Source organism: Phaethon aethereus, assembly GCF_964289735.1.
Source record: "Phaethon aethereus genome assembly, chromosome: 3".
In the NCBI taxonomy this organism is placed as follows: Eukaryota; Metazoa; Chordata; class Aves; order Phaethontiformes; family Phaethontidae; genus Phaethon; species Phaethon aethereus.
In genome coordinates, this window is record NC_138576.1 from 22,159,859 (window position 1) to 22,172,195 (window position 12,337).

The window sequence follows — 12,337 nt, forward strand, 5'->3', positions numbered from 1 at the left end:
TAGATAAAGCAAAATCTGCGCCCACAAGCAGAGCAAACCAAGGAATTCATTCCCCACTCCCCATGGGCAGGCAGGGGTTCAGCCATCTCCAGGGAAGCAGGGCTCCGTCACATGTAATGTTTCTTGGGAAGACAGATGTCGTCATTCTGAATGTCCCTCCACCCCTTCCTTCTTCTTCACCCCAGCTTTATAGACTGAGCATGACATCATATGGTGTGGAATATCCCTCTGGTCACTTTGGGTCAGCTGTCCTGGCTGTGTCCCCTCCCAGCTCCCCGTACACCCCCAGTCTTCTTGCTAACAAGTCAGCATGAGAAGCTGGACTGTCCTTGACTGCTTAACAACAACCGAAAACTTCAGTATGTCAACAACATTTTTTCATCCCAAATCAAAAACACAGCCTCACACTAGCTTCTGTGGAGAAACTTAACTCTATCCTGGCTGAAACTAGGACAACACCCTCTTCTAGTTTAAAACCATTATCCCTTGCGATGTAAAAGAGACAGTTTCACAAACGTGAAAACAATTATGAGCACAACTAAGTAAAAAGAAGTGCAAACAGTAATGTGAATGTTGATTCTGGAGCATTGCATCTTTTTTAGGGATACATGAATGCAGAAATCTTTTGACTACTTGGAAAAAATTTTGAGAAGAGCTATGTACCCGGTGAAAATGTAGAAAAACAGACTGTAATTTCACTGTAAGTGAAATATTCTAGGAGCTCTGTGCATTAAATTTATCAGAGTTGTATGTACAATATATGTTGATAAGAAAAGGAAGAAGGAAAGTTAGTATGAGAGCCAATCACTGAAAAAAGAAATTATACAAATTAAGATGAGCAATAAAGAAGAATAAGAACTGCTCTTCATAACAATTGGGATAGTCAGCTATTGAAAAAACTACCATAAGTATTAGTGGGATCACCTTTAGTGACAATTTTTAACCTCTATTTGGAAATTTTTTCTGAAGGTATGTTGTATTTGAAACGGCAAAAAAATCCAAGAAATTAACCATAATATTTTTTACAGAAGAAATCAGTCTAGGTAGATCACAACTGCCCTTTCTGTCTTCATTATCTGTGAAGCTATAAAAATGATTAAGGTACAAATACCCATTAATCATTATTTTTTTAAATTGAAGCTCAAGACACACACATCTAAGAGTCTTTAAAAGTCCCTTTCACGAGAACAAATTGCAGTAAGATTTCTAGTATACTAGACACTGTTGTTCCCTCTGTAGAACACATGTAATGGTAACTTCTACAAGGTAACTTCACTATTTTCACATATCCTGTAGGATAGGGTGCTGAATTTGATAGGCAAGTGCACCAATCCAGAATGGCAAACCCAATGTTCCTGTATTCTTTTACTTGTTTATTTTACTAAAATGGTAACTAAACTTCCATGTAAAAAGAAACTCTGCAGATTTCTTCAGTGCAGAGATAAAAGTCTTCAACACAACTTTAAACAGGATCGATGGTGTAGCTCCATGCAGGTAACATCAAAGGAAATGTACAATAAAAGTGCAAGATTGGTTTTATTTAGTTGTGTTTTTTTTCTTGTTCACAGAGACAAGTTTGTCATCCATTCTCAGTTGTGGAAGAGTAGAAGAGCTACTTATGATAAGAAAAAAGAGCTTGACTCAGCATTTCCTCCTTTTTTTCTTAAAAGATTACAGTATAGCCTGGAGTAACATTATAATGAGGCATGTTACAGTTAAGGGAATAAAGTCTCATCTCCTATCTGTAAGTCTTAGGGGGTAAAAAATATTTCTTATGACTTCTACTTATGAGGCACAGTTCTAGAAAGAATTCCTGTACGTCCCATGCCAAAAAAATACATATTTAGGCTTCAAACTAGAAAACTCACTTTGTTTTGTGAATACGTTTGGCGTTCCTGTTCATATTACCAGATTTTTCTTCTGTCATTGAACACCAGACACCGCCTCACTTTTTTTTTCTCCACACAAGCATAAATTATGAAAAAAACAATAATGAAAAAGAATAGGCTGGGGATCATAAACAACAGATTTTTATGGACTGTTGCCATTAAGTCTTCAAACTAATGGTGTAAAAGACCTGATCAATCCTTGTACTGGATCTCTGTAACCATTCCTGAAATTTCTACTTTTAAAAGACTCACAAAAAAACTGCCAAAAAACCCAAAAAATAAAAAGGAAAAAAACACAACAAAACAACAAAACACCAGTTGAAGGAGAGAGAGTTCAAAAGGGAGACCAAAAAGGTCAGTTTATTCAGCTTAACAGGATTAAAAACTGTCTTGATTAAAGAATGAAAGCTATTTCACAAAACAGAAATATCAAACACTACAAGGGCAATAATTTATTGATAAAAGCTGTAACAGGTATATGGAAGACAGACAAAGAAAGGAGAATCTCCATCCCCTACTGGATATGGCGGGGAACATTGCCTCCAAGGACGAGGACAAGGCTGAGGTACTTAATGCCTTCTTTGCCTCAGTCTTTAATAGCCAGTCCAGGTATCCACAGGGTATTCAGCCACCTGAGCTGGAAGATGGGGATGGAGAGCACAATGTACTCCTCATAATCCAGGAGGAAGCAGTCAAGGACATGCTAAGCCACCTGGACACCCACAAGTCTATGGGGCCTGATGGGATCCACCCAAGAGTACTGAGAGAGCTGGCGGAGGAGCTTGCCAAGCCACTCTCCATCATTTATCAGCAGTCCTGGTTAACAGGGGAGGTCCCAGAAGACTGGAGGCTTGCCAATGTGACGCCCATCTACAAGAAAGGCTGGAAGGAGGATGCTGGGAACTACAGGCCTGTCAGCCTGACCTCTGTACTGGGGAAGACTATGGAGCGGTTGGTCTTGAGAGTGCTCACAGGGCATGTGCAGGACAACCAAGCGATCAGGCCTAGCCAGCATGGGTTCATGAAAAGCAGGTCCTGCTTGACCACCCTGATCTCCTTCTATGACCAGGTGACCCGTGTGGTGGATGAGGGAAAGTCTGTGGACGTTGTCTACCTGGACTTTAGTAAAGCCTTTGACAGCGTCTCCCACAGCATTCTCCTGGAGAAACTGGCGGCTCGTGGCTTAGACAGGTTTACTCTTTGCTGGGTGAGGAACTGGCTGGATGGCTGAGCCCAGAGAGTTGTGGTGAATGGCATTAAATCCGGCTGGTGGCCGGTCACAAGCGGTGTTCCCCAGGGCTCGGTTCTGGGGCCGGTCTTGTTCAATATCTTTATTGATGATCTGGATGAGGGAATCGAGTGCTCCCTCAGTAAGTTTGCAGAGGACAACAAGTTGGGTGGGAGTGTTGATCTGCTGGAGGGCAGGAGGGCTCTGCAGAGGGATCTGGACAGGCTGGATCAATGGGCAGAGGTCAACTGTATGAGGTTTAATATGTGTTTAATATGTTAATAAAAAAGTGCTGGGTCCTGCACTTTGGCCGCAACAACCCCATGCAACGCTACAGGCTTGGGGAGGAGTGGCTGGAGAGCTGCCCCGGGAAAGGGACCTGGGGGTGCTGGTTGACAGTCATCTCAATATGAGCCAGCAGTGTGCCCAGGTGGCCAAGAAGGCCAACAGCGTCCTGGCCTGTATCAGGAATAGTGTGGCCAGCAGGAATAGGGAAGTGATCGTGCCCCTGTACTCGGCACTGGTGAGGCCGCACCTTGAATACTGTGTTCAGTTTTGGGCCCCTCACTACAAGAAGGATGTTGAGGTGCTGGAGCGTGTCCAGAGAAGGGCAACGAAGCTGGTGAGGGGTCTGGAGCACAAGTCTTCTGAGGACCGGCTGAGGGAACTGGGGTTGTTTAGTCTGGAGAAGAGAATGCAGAGGGGAGGCCTTATCACTCTCTACAACTACCTGAAAGGGGGTTGTGGCGTCGAGGGTGTTGGCCTCTTCTCCCAAGTAACTAGTGATAGGACAAGAGGAAATGGCCTCAAGTTGCGCCAGGGGAGGTTTAGACTGGGTATTAGGAAAAACTTCTTCACCGAGAGAGTGGTCAAGCATTGGAACAGGCTGCCCAGGGAGGTGGTGGAGTCGCCATCTCTGGAAGTGTTCAAAAAACGTGTGGATGTGGCGCTTCAGGACATGGTTTAGGGGACATGGTGCTGTTGGGTTAATGGTTGGACGTGATGATCTTGAAGGTCCTTTCCAACCTAGCGATTTTGTGATTCTGTGATTCTGTGAAATTCAAATAAAAAATAAGGTGTTAATTTTAGTGGTAACAAACCATTGGAAAACAGTACCAAGGGGAATGGAGGTTTCCTTCGAGGCTGATGTCTTCAACTCAAACTTTCAGGATTTTTGGAGGATACTTGAAGTTAATGATTTGGAAAGCTAGAAGATGCCCATAGGGTTACCTAACTTGACTTTGTGCATAGTATGGAGTGCCTTTCATTAATCCCTCTTTGGAATGGATCATAGTTTTACTTACAAAAAAAGTAATTTAATTTTAAAAAATCTATCTTACACACATTTCTAATGATGTAGTGTAACTTTGGTAAATTGTTCTAATGGGTACTCTCCATCACAACTAATTCCCAAAATAGTGCTGTTTTATTGCAACTGTTTGGATTTATATATATGCGGGCAGGATAGAGTGGTGGAGCTGATATTGAGATAAATTGCCATCAAACATTTAGATTTCTTACATAGCACTAAATGCCTGATTTTAGTAGATAAATCATATTACCCAAACTATGCAAAAGTTGCTTATTTAGAAAAATTCTGACAAGTTTGTTCCTATCAATAAACCAAAGACATACTTTTCTGTAAGGGCAGAGAATACTATTTAAGCACCAAGCCATAAAATCCTAGAGGAAAACAAAAAATGATTAAAAGTGCTTTTGTAATTGGGAAAAAAAAAAGGAAAAAATTTTATCAGCTTCTAGTAATTATCCTAAGATGAATGTCTTCTAGAGAAGATATTAACAAGGGTGGTAAAAGATCATGTGAAAAGTCCTAATACAGAGGACTTTCCTCCTTCTCCTCATACAGTGGAAATTTTAGGTAACATAGCCTTTCAGCAAAGGATCACTATTCTGAATGAGACTGGGAGAGGTGTAGGATGGAAAAGCAGCATACTGAGGAACTGTCTTAAAAGCTACTACGCTGACAAATTTGTCTTTTGTTTTTTAACAAAAGGGAGTTTTTTCTCCCTCTCCTGCCACTTACCAGAGGAATGATCATTTGAGTATTACAAGTATATTTATGTTCAAAATCTGCTAAATGATTCAGATTAATCTCTCTTATGAATGACTGCAGGTTAGGATTTCTACTTGTAGGGAATATTCATGAGCGTGTGTGCTGGTTTTGGCTGGGATAGAGTTAATTTTCTTCATAGTAGCTATAACAGGTCTGTGTTTTGGATTTGTGCTGAACAGTGTTGATAACACAGGGAAGTTTTTGTTACTGCTGGACAGTTGCTTATACAGCATTAAGGTCTTTTTTGCTTCTCACACGACCCCACCAGCAAGTGGTCTGGGGATGCACAAGAAGTTGGGAGGGAACAGAGGTGGGACAGCTGACCTCAAATGACCAAAGGGATATCACATGCCATATGACATCATGCTCAGCATATAAAGCTGGGGGAAGAAGAAGGATGGGGGGATGTTTGGAGTTACACCCCTTTATCTTCCCAAGTAACCATTACGCGTGATGCAGCCCTGCTTCCCTGGAGATGGCTGAACCCCTGCCTGCCCATGGGGAGTGGTGAATGAATTCCTTGTTTTGCTCTGCTTGTGTGCACGGCTTTTGCTTTGCCTATTAAACTGTCTTTATCTCAGCCCATGAGTCTCCTCACTTTTATGCTTCCGATTCTTTCCTGGATCCCAATGAGCGAGAATGAGTGAGCGGCTGTGTGGTGTTTAGTTGCTGGGTGGAGTGAAACCATGACAGAGTGATTGGAGGAAAAAGTAGTCATGACGCTCGTCTTGAGAATTAAATTTCTCCTATTTTGTTTTAAATATAGTTAATGTTTTGAAGTTATTTTAAAATGAGTTCTTATTCCATTTTAAGTTGTATATGATGTGTTCTTTGTCTACTGTAGCCTCTCTCATTTTGAGATTTTTACAACACTGCCAAAATGCTCTTGAAAGATATGACAATAGTGATTTACAATTTTCATTCCAAACCTTTTCATTCGACTTTATCAATAATTGATTCTAACTATGGGAAAGTGTCACATTTACCACACCAAAAACATGCACTGTTTTCTTTCCTACTATCAGAGGACACACAAAGCGATCATCCTTTTTTGTTCCTAAGCTATCACTAATTTCAGTGCTCTGATCAAATTTGCCTTGTCTGTAAGAGAGGTTTTGATACAAACTCTTTGCTTGTGGGCTGTAACTTTTTCTGCACTAGAAAATGTACTGTTACGATACTTAGATATTGTAAGGCTGTTTGAGTACCTGCAGCATGTGAATTGAAGCTTATGCCATTCAGGTTGATGTCCCAAAATGTAAGCAGTTCTTTTCCCCCTATACATGATAGATAAAGGTTTGAGAAACCAACACCCTGTTCTCTCGTGCGATTTGGTGGTTTGTAGCAGACACCATCTAATATCTACTATCTTATACTTCATATGTTTGACTATACAAATATTCAAGATGATTGCTTCTGAGCTATCAGTCATTTGGAAACAGATAATGCCACATTTGACACAGAATGACTCTCCCAATCAGTTTTGAAGAGATCATACCTCTTGATTTTTAACATCAAGTCATACAGAGCAGGTCTCCAAGTTCTCATACTACACAATAGATCATATCTATGCTCCTAAGTGAGAAATTCCAATGCATCTTATCTTTTATCTAGGATCATGGTTTCTAGTGAATAAGCATTTGAATGTTTTTTTTGTAATTTTATGCCCTTTGGTGCCTCTCAACTAATTTTGTTCTCAACACCTTGAATCTGTGCTAAGCATATGTTCATTTATTTAACACAAAACAAGTAATGGTTTGATCAAAGACAAGTTACTGGCTTCATTAAAAGGGCAACAGATGAAATGCAATAGTTTCTGATGCATGTGTAACATCTAATGATCTCTTTCTATCATGACCTCTGTAAATAACCAGAGTAATAGCCACCTATTTTCTATACAGAAAGTTAAGCCAATTTACCTTTCACTCAGCCCCTCACTGGCTTGAGCAAAATTTTCTTGGTGTGTAAATTAGTTATAGTAGAAGCAGTTTGCTAAAATATGCTGTGGGATTTTTGTGTTGTTTTAACCTTCTAAATTTTACTCTGTACACTGTGTTGCAGTCCTCACTGAGAACTCCTATTAGCATGGATTGGGTGGACAGAGCTTTTGAGAGTCCCATCTTTCAGGAGGAACATCCTTGTTAAGACAGTGAGAGCAGAAATTCTGTGAGATGAAGACAGCGCTACAGCCAGTCGTCTGACCATGTGGATGAAGGATCCGGAAATTACAGGATAGGGATGAGGAGTCTGCTGCCTCTATTGCTGTAAAATCTAAGTGAGGAAAAGTTGCTTTATGACTCTTAGATATAATCTTCCATAGTAACTACTTTATAAAAACTCTTACTCAGAAAGTAACAAATATATAAATTATAGAATGAATTCCTAGCCCCTAGCAATTTAGACTAATACCGAAAGTTAACTGTAGTATTATGATGAAATAAACCATTGGCAATACATACTCCCAATCCACTAACTCTCACTGACATTTTTCTGAAAGCCTCCATGATTTGTTTCAGAATCCTAACAGATAGGGGAGATTAGTGCATTTCATCTTAGTGTTTATTTACTGTGAACACTAAGTGGTATTAATATATATCATCAATCCAAAAGTTCAATCTTTTGAGCAAACAGGCTACTTTGAACTTCAGCATTTTTCTGTGTTGACAGCATTGACCTTTATCAAACAAAGCAACTTCATTAAAATTAAAATTAAATATTTGGGATGCTAAAAACACAGCAAAGAGAGCCTGAATTACTGAGGACAAAGAACTTTTGATTTCAGGTCTTTGTTGGTGTTGATCATTTTGTGTTGTTGATAGATTAAATGTAAGGTCTGAGCTAGCAGAGATACCCACACACTGGAGCAGGGAAGGCACATGGCTGTTCCCAGCACTGGTGAACCACCATTGGGTCAGGTAAGGGAGCCAACAACCTGTGGCAAGGTCTACATCCTGTCCTTCACAGCAGCAGTCAGGAACCCGTGCGGCATCGCGTTGCCTGGATCTTTCCATTTAAACACAAACACAGTAAAATGATGTGTGTCACTCACCAACCTGCCTCTGTTGCTGTGCTTGCCCACTGTCAAGGTTGGCCTAGGGGTCACCCTCCCTCCATACCTGCAGCCCTGTGCATGCTGCACACCATACCTCCTAGCTCAAGTGTGGAGCCCAGACATACAAAACCTGTGGTTTTCCATGATCTCTTATGATACGCTCTGTCACTCGTCCCCTGTCCTACTTGTCTACTCCACACAGGGACCATCGAGTCTCCAGTGAGGGCCTGAAGGGAAGAGGGGCAGAAGCTAACAAGCAATGTTCAGATTCATCTCCAGAAACTGCCCACTGGAATGGTCAGAGTCACAACCCAGAGTATCTCAGTGATTCAAGAATAGAACAGATTAACTGCTAAAGTATTGCCTACTGAGGTCATGACTGCCATGCTTTGGTCGTTCTGAGTATATCTGAGAGTATGATGTCTGGTGTCACCTTGAAATTATCCACACACACGTACGGACGCAATGGTGACCACTGCAGGGCACTGAACCAGAGATCTGCAATGACAAACTCTGTGTGTGTATGTGTGTGTGCGTGTGCAGGTGGGAGGATTATTTCAGGGAGCAGAATGTCATCTCCACAGACCTTTCCCAAAGCCAGAGTGAGTTCTGCAGGAACAGAAATATGTGTTTGGAAATAAATCATTCAGTGAGTTTCACCCAGGAAACATGTGAGCTCCTCTGGTGACACTGTTATTTGTTAGTGCTTTCTCTCTTTGCCTGCAGAGCTCCAGGCCTTGAGAGTATCAGAAAGAGGACTGAAATTATTTGCAAGCACTTAGTACCAGAGGAGCTAAGAAGTTAGAAAGGGCAGAAAAGGTGAAAGGTATGCAGTAGATTGCTATTTGCAAGCATTTTAACACACTGTCTACAAAATGACTCATGTGAGTGCAACATAACCTGAACATATTCTTGCTCAGGTCCAAAACTGTAGATAATTTTAACAACCATGCAGTGTTATATGCTGACCAAATATTCCCAGAGGGCCAGAGTTCAAGCATTAATCTAAGGTCTAAGTGAACCAGGGACTTTTTTTTTTTTTGTAGATGGAAGACATTTAGGACACTTTCTGGACTTCAGGAACATGGACTCTCTAGATGTAGTCAGAAGTCATTAAGACTGATTGCACACAAAGTGCTCTTTGGATTATACCCTGAGGCAGAACTACTCAGAAGGCAAGGAAGCTAAACATAGGTCATGTTCTTTGGATCTTAAAATTAAGCAAAGTATCCTTAGAGCATCATTATGTGCCCACAGAAATAAAGAAAACAAAAATGAAGATTACTAGTCTTTAGCATCCTTCAAGTCTGTGCTACAATGGGTTGTTTTTCTAGAAGCAGAAGTGGCAACTGAAGTAATTAATTAAAAAAAAAGCTCAAAAATATATATAAATGGGAATCCTTATGTTGATCCTTTCTCCTGCTTAGAAAGCACCTTTGCTCTCTGATCCACCAGTCCTACATTGACTACTTTAAATGCTGAAGACATTAAAGAGAACAACCTGTGGATTTTACACCCACACGAGCACGTATCTGATTGGATTCTCAGGGTTTGAATTTATTGGTTGCACCTGTACCAGGAGATTAAATGTATCAAGGTCTGGCTTCTGGACTTAAGCCTGGGATCGAATCATCTGCATCTGCTCTTCCAAGATGAAATGACCCTGTCCAAACTGCCTGTTTTGAAGTTTCCGGGGTCTAACTCCTAAATTGCACTGGGGAACTGTTTGCTGCCGTGTAAAAACAAGCCAGGCATGTCAAACAATTTAATAGGATAGATGATTGCATGGTAGTGCTCGCTCTCTAATGTTGAATATAGGGGTAAAGGTGTGTCTTCAAGTCAGATAGTGGTCAAGGCTCTGTCATCTTGTCTTGTCTGCTTGAAGGAGATATGGAGCTTTGGCTGAGGCTATGCCATCATGGACATGGAAGAGGACATTGTGAGGCCTACGTTTCTGCTGTATGGATGTTGATTTTAGACTATGCAGCCTGGTACTAATGTATTAGTGGACTTGAGTATCAATGTCTGGCTCTTTCTGTTGTACTTAAATATTTGCCTCAGAAAAAAATTATAATTCATTTATATCTGGTGTTTATTATCATTTGCCTTTTTTTAGTTTTGTCATAAGATCTCACATCAGGGGTCCCCTTCTTGAATATATGAAGAGGTATCTAGCAGGTCAGGTTACTCAAGAAAATCTGGCTGCTGGATGGAGAAACAAATGCGTACTTAGACCTCCTCTCCTTTTTTGTCTGAACATTGATCAGTACTTTTTTGTTTCTTTAAATAAGTATATCAAGCTTCAAAACTTCCACAATTTCTAAACTCAAGACTAATAGGTAATGAATGATTTTCCCCACAAATTTTAGTTGTGCTAAGGGCTGAAGCAGAGTACTACCACGAGGAAAACTAAGGAAGTAAATAAAAAAAATTGTTTGAGCAGTGTAAAAAATGGTTAATGAATATGATTATCCTTATCTTTGGGATTAAAATGTCAGATTTTATTTTTCTTAATGTACAAATAACTCTAAGTAGAGGATTTTTTACTGCAATTTTGTATTCACATTCCTCTACTTCTGGGATAGGAGGAGAAAGATTATTTAAAAAGTAATTGACATTTCTGAGCTGGCCAGAAGACCTTAATCAAGAATTTCACTCCTCCACTCCCCCTAACATCAGAGAGATTAATTTTTAATAGCTAAATATGTCACCACTGTTAAACATTCAGTTCTGCCTTCCAGTACTGATTTACATACAAATGATACAGAAAGTACTATGTCAGAAAATGCTCTGACAGAATAAAGATGTCTGAGTAAAAGAACCTCTTTAATTTTAAAAATGTATATCATATCAACTGTATATGCAGACTGACAAAAGCATAGAGCACAAAAAGCATAAATGTTAGATGTCTGTCTTGAAGACATCTACAACTGAAGTAGATCTGAGAAGAACTTGCAGGACTGTTACGGTGTGTCATCTAGGGTTTTTTTTTGCTTTGGAGTGGATTTTTTTGACATCTAGAATATAACAAACAAAATTGCACCATAAAAATGCTTGAGTTTTTATGCTTGCTATAAAGGAACCTAGATCACTAACTGAAATTGAGGTGTCTATCAGATGACTCTGTGCCTGTCACTGAATCCTGGAACAAAATCCATTTTGTTTCTTTCCAACATTATTCACATTTGTCTCTGTTTTCAAGTCGTCGAATGTATTTCCTGTGAAAGCAACAGATAATATTAATTTTATCTCTCAATGTTTTATATGACCATTAAGGAGTGGTCCTAGTTCATTTAGTAGCATGGAAACTACAAAAAAAAGTATTAGTAAATTGGGAAGACTCAAAATAGAACCCCCCACTTTTCACTTTTCTTATTCACTTTTTACTTTATAACTGTAACACTCCTTTAACACAGTTAGTGAAATATGAGCACAAGTAAGTACTTTCCTCTGAATTTATTAGAATAGCATTGCTTATTGCAAAAATAATACTATCCCCTAACACAAGGAGTGTTATTTCATAAAAGAAAGAAGTCTCAAACCTCTGCATTTACTCCAGCATTTTGGTTCTGAGCATTAGTCTGGTTTTGAAGGGAAAGCACAAAAGTCTCCATTCCCTGTTCATTGGTGGGATTCACACACCCAGCTGCTGCACACTCAACTCACATGTATGGTGGGGACATTCCTACCAGGAGACCACATTAATACCTAGTCTGAAATTAAAATAAAATAAAATAAAATAAAGTAAAATAAAATACAATAAAATTAAATTAAATTAAATTAAATTAAATTAAAAAAAAAGGAGCACATTGGAATGAGAAAACTCTTCTCTCAGGGAAATTAAAACTTGGAGCAAAACTACAAATTCAGCCATGCATGGGTCTCTTTTATAATAGGCAACATCAAATAGTGACATTCAGCAGATGCCATGAAGGTTCTTCATACAGTGACATTCACCTTAGCTGAGAGTAGCTTCAGATGACCTTTGTGGCTAGAGTAGCGGCTCAGTATCAAAGAAAATTTAGTACTTTTTCAGGTAGGCTAATCTGACACCCAAGCTTGTAGATACAGTGTGACAGTTCTGAGCTAGCTTT